The 8,833-nt window shown below is 40.0% G+C and overlaps 1 protein-coding gene across 8 annotated transcripts in view; it reads right to left on the bottom strand.

Annotated features, from left to right (window-relative positions):
- The window catches only part of ZNF469 (zinc finger protein 469), a 607,005-nt gene that overhangs the window by 329,695 nt on the left and 268,477 nt on the right, over positions 1-8,833 (bottom strand). The gene's annotated exons all lie outside the window — the stretch shown is intronic.

The following is an 8,833-nucleotide window of genomic DNA, read 5'->3' as shown; positions in this document are numbered from 1 at the left end:
CACAAAGCGTACATAGCCTTTACAGTTTACAGATGAATCAACCTTTGCTTTATGTAACATGTAACATGTTTGCAGTCATTTTCCTGTGTGAAACACCTTTCTGCCTTCTCAATGACCATGAAGCCTTGTCTCTTAAAAGGTAGTTATTTAGATAGGGGCCTAGAACGACTGTATTCTTGCATTTTTTACAATACACCATGGTACAATATACCATGCAGACACCACCCATTTCCCCCACTTTCATACCTTCAACACAAATGCTAACTGCAAACGTGTGTAGAGGAAAAGTGGAGCAGTTGCCCATAGCAATCAATCAGATTGCTCATTTAATTTTTCAGAGGCCTTTTCAAAAATTAAAGTTGCTATGGGCAGCTGGTCAAATTTTCCTTTGCACAGGTTTTGATAAATCTCCCACTAATGTTTTCCGGTGGAAAACATATATTGTTTTAAATCAACTGGTACCAGAAAGTTAAACAGATTTGTAAATTACTTCTATTAAAAAATCTGTATCCTTCCAGTATTTATTAGCTGCTGAATACTACAGAGGAAATTCTTTTCTTTTTGGATTTCTTTTCTGACACCTCTGTCCATTTTAGGAAAAGTTGATTTAAAAAATAAATTATTCCATTAGCGAACCCTTTTAAAGAATACAGATAGGCAGGTTTTCACATACTAATCCTAATCTTTGGACATGATTCACCAACCCTGCATTTTAAATACAAAATTTCTAAAGAAGGATTTATCATTCCTTCTTCTGATGAAAGCTGAAAATGGAAAAATACATGACTAGAGGAACCAGGAAGTGCAGAGACCAGTGGCACCTGTGAAGCAACAGCAGAATGGCAATATGTCATAGTGGTTATTATTCTGTACCATTCTGAGCCATTTAAAACATTCTGGGGAGATTTACTAAGTCTGCCATTTAATATGTTGGTCTTATGTAAAATCCTGCTTCTATCACACGCACAGGATTTTGTAAGAGGTTTCGGTACTTCTGTGGTTGCCCATACAGCAGCCTAAAAATATATGCCAGCTTTGGGCTGACATAGATTTGCACTTTAATTTATATCAGCTACAGATGTAAAATTATAGTAAATGCAGCTGCTCCCTTTGCAAAAGTGGTGGGCTTGGCGTGAAGGGGCAAAAAGTTGCAATTTTTGTGCAAACAAGTTTTTCGCAAAATTTTGTGACTTTTTATGCCAAACTGACATAAATGAATTAATAAATCCCCCCCCCCCCATTCAAATGGTTAGGCATTTATTAACTATATAATTTGCAATGTTAATTTGTAGAGCAGACTCCAAATAAGGAGCCAGCATGATATGTCACTCAATATGAGATATGAACTAAAAAAAAAAAAAAAAACATTTTTAATGAGAATATATGTTATGTAAGCTAATATAGTACAATATATACTAAACTATACTTTGAACAGACATTTAGCATTACATGTTGTTATAACTACGAGTGTAAGTTAATGAAAGCTTTAATGTGGATTTGCACTATATTATGGTCCACAACCATAGTCTTTAGGAACTACAGTATACCCCAGAGTGTCATGAGGCCTGATAAATCTCTGATGCACCAACCCTGAAGACATACATGCTGCACAAAGCTTATGGAAGTATTCAGTGTTGCAATGAATCTTTAAATACAGCCTGTTTCATGTGGTTTTTCATAATCTACGATGGAGGAGTTTGACGGTAAATGCTTACAGCAAGAATATTTAAATGGATAATTTTATCTGTACGATGGAGTGTGTTTTCAATTTGAAGGTATTGCTTTGTTTAACCTCTGCACCAGACCTAGCAAAGAGCACATATTATAGGCCATTTAATGGAACCCCATGTCTATAATGATTCATAACCTAAGGGTATTATAAACTCAGAAGGAACTTTCATATTATCCAACAGTACCATATATAAGATAAAAATCTGAAAAAAAGTACCCTAATAAAGAACAATTTAAAGTGGATATGTAAGAGATGGTATTGCCCAATTATATGTATTATGTATACATTACTGAAGGATCACAATTGTGACAGGTTGCCAATTAAAGGGGTACTCCACTGCCCCAGCATTCGTAAGATTTTGTTCCAAACGCTGGGTGCGGGCTGCGGGGGTCATGACGTCACTGCAACGCCCCCCATGACTTCACACCACACCCCCTCAATGCAAGTCTATGGGAGGGGGCATGGCAGTTGCCACACCCCCTCCCATAGATTTGCATTAAGGGGGCGTGATGTGACATCACTAGGGCATGGCTGTGATGTCACGACCCCCGCAGCCCACACCCAGCGCTCGGAACAAAATGTTACGAATGCTGGGGCAGTTGACTACGCCTTTAATGGCATGGAGTCTTGTTGAAGGGATGTTTACTGCTCTAATAATAATTTAATTTAGGTTTCTGTACCTCTCATTCCTTTTTGTAGAGATTGGTTACACTGGGGATAACAAACAAGAATGCAAACAATTTTAGATGTGATTCAAGCTTGGATCAATAAAAACACGGAAGGTCTGATTATGTGAGCATAATACAATGCTAAAATGTGATTACTTTAAGGCAGAGTTTAGATATACAAAGCTCATGTAAATGTTAGCAACAAAAAGATACGTCCCAGTGAATTTCACGTATAATTTTTTCACTCCTGATCCCTCCTAATCCTGAGTTATAAACTGACAATCCATCTAATATTTGACACTGGGGATTGAATGTTTTGTATGTGCCAATTTGGAACTTACTGAGTTTTAAACAGATAATATTTCCACCAATGATTTATTGCATTCAGCTGTGAAGAGCAGTGACATACAATTTGCATGCTGTGTTGAGACTGAGCAGAGCTATGAATGAAGTTGCTCCCAGCCCTGCGCATCCATCAGTGAAGCCCCAAGCTGTGTCCTGCTGCAGCCTCCTCACACGTCCTGCACATACTAACACCTGCTGCACTAGCCAAAAGCAAGATGGAAGCAGATCAGAAAGAGAACGCTTTTGGCTTCTATTCCACTTCATAGTTTTTCATCACAGAAATACAAAAATTTGAATGGTGGCCAAGCCACAGGTGCAGAACAATGTTGCCAGCATGTCCATCATCTAATTATACAGATTAATTCTTACATTCTGAGACATGGAATCTCATTCAAAGCTGCTCCTTACCCTCTATGATAGAGCAATGTTCTACCTCCTTGTTGCTTTAGACTATGTTCACACAGCAGAATTTCCATGCAGAATTCCACATTGGAATTTCGCACAGAGATTTCACAGCAGCACAGTCCAATTGGTTTCAATGGGATTCTGCTGCGTTGTTCACATAGCAGAATTTCTGCGTCGAAAACATCTGGTGCCGAAATTTACATTTCGTTATCCGCAGAAAGAATAGACATGTCTATTCTTTCTGCAGACTCCGCACGGAATGCATTGCCGTTTATGAGATGGCGCATTGCCAAGCAGTCCTAGCACTGACATGTTGTGCCGATGTTCTGCTGTCAGGGCAATGTCCACACGGAAATTTTCCGTGCAGGCATTGTCCATATGAACATAACCTTACACTACTTTCTTTACTGACAGACTAGTTGTATGAGATTAAAATAGGTATTTATTATATACAAGAATAGTTTAAATTGTCCAAGCAATTGCTATGAACTAATTATATATAGATGGATATTACAATAAAATAAATACATAATAAAATAAAATAAATTAGTTATTGTATAATGCGTATGAATAAAATGTCCATGAAAACAGCCACCTATTGCACAATATTACTGAAACTGTAGCCAGTTATTAAACAGTCATTTCGTCTCCCAATTTACTGTAATAGTGTTACTGTTAGTATCAAAATAGCAAATGGAGTTGTTTGTATACAGTTATAAGGTGAAGGATATATTGCCTCTTGCTGATAGTTTGGTGCTCAGCACCACTCACCGCACTGCTGGTTGGGGAAGGTCCCAGGATGGCAGCGCTGCAGACTAGCACGACCTTGACAGTGATGTCCGCGCGATGTGTGTTATCCTGATGTCCCAAATTCAGGGGGATTCAAGCTGTTGCAAGTATGCATATGGGTAAAAGTCTTATTTGAGGTGGTCTGTTTTTACAGGGTATGGCAGCTAAATGCGTTTCGGGGAGCCCCCTTCTTCAGTAGGGGAGACTCAACACTCACCGCTCCTACACCGCATCATTACCATCACACGGCCGGATGCTACTCCGTGCCACCTCAGAAGGACATCGGGATTACACACATCGTGCGGACATCACCATAGAGCCGGCTGCCCAGCCGTGCCAGTCTGCAGCACGGAGTCCGTTACACAGCGGGACTGCCATCCCGGGACCTTCCCCAACCAGCGGTGCAGTGAGTTGTGCTGAACACCAAACTATCAGCAAGAGGCAATATATCCTTCACCTTTTTACTGTATACAAACAACTTCATTTGCTATTTAGTTACTAACAGTAACACTATAACATATTCATTTTATTTTATTATATATTTATTGTAATATCTATCTATATATAATTAGTCCATAGCAAGGGCCCTGCTTGGACAATTTAAACTATTCTAAACTATAATAAATACCTTTTTTAATCTGATACAACTAGTCAGTCAGCATATATAAAGATAAGAAATCTGGATATCTGGTGTTCTTTGCACTAATTAATATGGTAAATGGAATTGATCTCATGTCAGTTTTCCATTGTTCTTTAGTTTGAAATTGTTGTTGTGCACCTGGACACAAAATTTTAGTGTAAAATTGCTCTATAACCCAAAGTGTCAGCATTTCATAGTCCTGTCACCCTGTGCATGTGCAGAAGGACTGTAGCACTGTTTCTGGCCACATGTATATGACATTTTCACAATTTTTTTTATTTTTAGACCCCACCTCAGTTGTCCTAGATCTGACGGGTGAAGACTAGCTGCTATGATGTCTTCCATATATTGCATGCACAGAAGAGGAGATTCTGCTCCTCTATATCTCTAATGCATACCTTCAAAAGCAACAAGAGCATACAGGACATTGTAGGGTAGTATTAAGCAGTGTAAGCTGTAAATCATGCCCTGTGGTAAATCTAACACATTAGTTTTTGTAGCCAGGTCACCGTATCTCTCTAAGCATCTAATTCCTCCTCCCCTTAATTTCTATATAGAAGCTTCTACGATGTATTACAAAATTAGTTGACAGGTTGATGCCCCTTTAAGGGTGCGTTCACACTGCGGAATCCCCGCACGCCGAATTCCACGAGCGGTGATTCCGCCTGGCGGCCGCCGCCGGGGGTGCTTCGGCGCTAGGGCCTCGGAGCACTGAGCTATCACCATTGATGGCTATGCAGTGCTCGCGGAATCCATTCAAATAATGAACATGTTCTTTCTTTGTGCGGAACAATTTCAGCGGAGGAATTTTCCGCTGCGGAAATTCTGCAGTGTGAACGGGTCTCGTGGAATACCCATTCACACTAATGTTAATTTCACACCGCGGAATTCTGCTCGCAGAGTCCTGCCCGTGGAATTTCGCGGTAATTCCGTAGTGTGAACACACCCAAAATATTAGTGTGTCATTGTTCTGTACTCAATGTAATTTCTATAACAGCTAAACTGCTGAATAATTCACTGTTGCTTAACACTTTAAGGGTGGTTACATACATAGCATTTCTGGGAAAATGCCACAACTTCCCCTTCAGTTTTTTTACTGCTATGTTTTAATTTATTTGCAAAAACAGTGCAGTAAGATGTTTGCCAAAAGCCAGTAAAACATGTAAAATGCACTACTTGATTTTCTTTAGCTTTGGTCTATTTTGGGTTCATAGCTCTTATTTACTATGATATGGTGTTATGATATTCAGTTTGGGGGAAGCCAAAGGCATGTTTCTCAGAGTTGTACCCCAGTTGGCGTCCTGACCCAAAAGTTTGTGAGGGAACACACGCAGTGATATTTCTAATAGCAATCTTTATGAGGCAACATAATTTTGCTTTATTATGATGACTTTCAGTAATCAAGATATTTTTCAGAGTAAAAAATCTTGTCTATTGACTATTTGTTAATGAATGTTCTCATAGGCGGAAGAAAAATAATACCAAACACAGCGCATAATATTAGATTAAAAGTGAAATGTAAAACAGACCCCAGAGTGAATAGGTTTCCTTGCTCCAGAATAGCAATAGAATATGTCAGGGAGATGTTCACTACCTTTCATATGTGGCGGGTAACATTTTGACTCTCTGTGGAAACAATGTCTTATTGGCCTGCTGTTATTCTCCACTAGCTCTGGAGCCAGATGATTTATATATATATCGGCTACAGGCCCCGGATCCCACAGAGATCACTGTTTATTTACAGTTATCCCCCTCCTTCTACAACCTCTGGCCTGGGTACTACTCCTACGAAAACACCAGCCGTGGGTGTCCAGCCTGGGGGATGTTTGGTTGGCTGTAGAAAATCCGCAAAATTTAACAAAACACATGTTAAGTCATCATGAGTTAATATGGTAAGACCGAGAGCACGCCAGCTCTATTCTCAGCATTTATTTAGACCACTGCCTGTGTTTGCTGAGCTTACTGTTAATGGTAAATAAACTTAAGGGATTCTTACGTTATCTTGGCTGACTACATTAATACTGGGCATAGTTTGACTGCTTGGCATTAAGTTGTAAGGGGCAAGAAAAAGAGGGGCAGTACCTCTGTACTTAAAAACTATTTGCAGCTTGCAAGTTACAGAAATACTTTGTGTGGTTTACCTACCCACATTGTCCATAATCGGTGAAACTGCATTATGACATTTTCTCCACCAGTGTTTAAAATCCCTATAACATTCCATAATATGGAGCCCTTCATGCATCATTCACAATTACTAGTTAATGTTCAGAAACTTGCAAAAAACATAGATGTGTCCTTCAAGTTGCACTGCATGCTAACAGTAAGCTTTTCACATTGTGTGTAAATGCAAATGACAACAGATCATTTATATATCACGTTAGGGGATGAAACACAACTATTCCATGTCATATTAGTCTTAGTATAAATGGCCTGCTGTATTTTCATGGCTGTAAAGCCACTTTTTAATGGGCATATTTAGGAGTGACTCTAAAGCAAGGAATCTTGGGTTTGTGGCTTTACATTAAAACAGTTTGTGAGACTTCCGGTACCGACTATGTAGAGGAGTGTCCAATGGAGCTCCCACTCTGCCCATGCCAAAACCCAACATTACTGAAAGGCGTTTTCTACTTACCAATTTGGTCTCGGTGGGCATCCTCCAAACATTAACTCTTTGCAAGCTAGCCGAAATCACAGCAACCACAGTATGACCCTGTGAACCACGCTATACTGACTTCCAAGATAGTGACACCAGGCCCACCCTCATTTCACCCTGATTTGGAAGATAGTGAAAATGAGCTGCTGGGTATCCACCGCTTCCAGAGAGAGAGAAGTCCAGGTGCTCTGACCATGTCACCAGTACTGAACTATCAAAAAATTGCCCAGAGAAGGGGCTCTTCGCATTTTACCAGACAAACAGAAGTCGGTGAAGGCAGTAATCCTGACATCACTGATGCAGCTTTAGACTATCAAACCTATGACTGGGTGGATGCTGTGGAAAGGCAGGGGATTTCACTCCAGGATTCTAGTAAATAAAATGTAATTCCTGAAATAACCTGCGGATAGTTGGCCTGCCGGAATGCATTGAACCATCAGAGCTCTCTTAGCTGTGTGCATTGTTATAGAGTAAAATGTTCACATAATCTTGGATCTGACCCTCAAACTACTTAGTCCTAGAACTCTGGGCCTCCTTCTTCTGGAGTTTTTCCCCGACAAGTCATTATGAAGCTCCTAAACTATACTAACAAGATGACTCTTTTCTGGGATTTTCAGAGACACAAACAAACTTTCTTGACAATGGGAAAAACGGTAATGCTCTTTACAGGGGTCGGAAAAAAAAAAACGCCATGCATTCAGCTCCATCTGTGCTGCTTTGTTCCTCAAGAAGTTTCAGCTCCAATATCCTGCAGTTTTGTTAGCCAATAGTCAGACATCTATCTATCACCCTCCTGCAGAAGCTGAAGTTCCTTCTCAAAGTAGCCTTTCATCCCATAATCATTGTTGCTAAGGATCCTCTCATTTGGGTGACTTCAACTACCCCATCAACACATCCCAATCAGCTGCCTCTAAACTCCTATCACTACCCCTTTCCTTCAGTCTCTTTAAGTGGTCCTCACCAGCCATACAGAAAGAGGGTCACACAATTGACCTTATTTTTTCCTGCCTCTGTTCCATATTTAACCTATTAAAAAACACACCAAACACACCTCTTCACGTATTGGGCCATAAACCTATTACATTATCTTTAATTGTCACTGCAGTGCACAACCCAGCACACCATTATAGGAACTTCAAACATATTAACATTCACACATTCTCTAACTCTATCATATCTTTTCTCCATAATGCAGACAAAACCTCTACATTCTATAACACCATTGCTAACTCTCTTGACGCTCTCGACATATCAATAGACATCCCTGGCATTCCAATTTGACAAAACAACTAATGCAAGCTCTGAGGGCTGCACAGCGGTGCTAGAAGAATTCCCACTCCAAAGATTACTTTAAAGCATACAAGCAAGCCCTCCTCACCTTCAAGTCTGAACTCACTTCTGCTAAACAGGAATACTTTACTACTGTCCTATCTTCTCTATCCCACAACCCCCATGCAACAATTTAACACCTTTTACTCTCTTCTCTGCCCCCTGATGCAACCTTCCTCCCCCCATCTCTTATCACCGCTGAAAATTTTGTCACAAACTACAAATACAAAATTGACAAATTACAAGAAATCTTTCACTTAAAGTTCCCATGA

The sequence above is a fragment of the Hyla sarda genome, chromosome 6 (genome assembly GCF_029499605.1).
Source record: "Hyla sarda isolate aHylSar1 chromosome 6, aHylSar1.hap1, whole genome shotgun sequence".
Taxonomy (NCBI): domain Eukaryota; kingdom Metazoa; phylum Chordata; class Amphibia; order Anura; family Hylidae; genus Hyla; species Hyla sarda.
The sequence above is the reverse complement of the archived record's forward strand: the minus strand, read 5'-3'. Positions and strand labels throughout refer to the sequence as shown.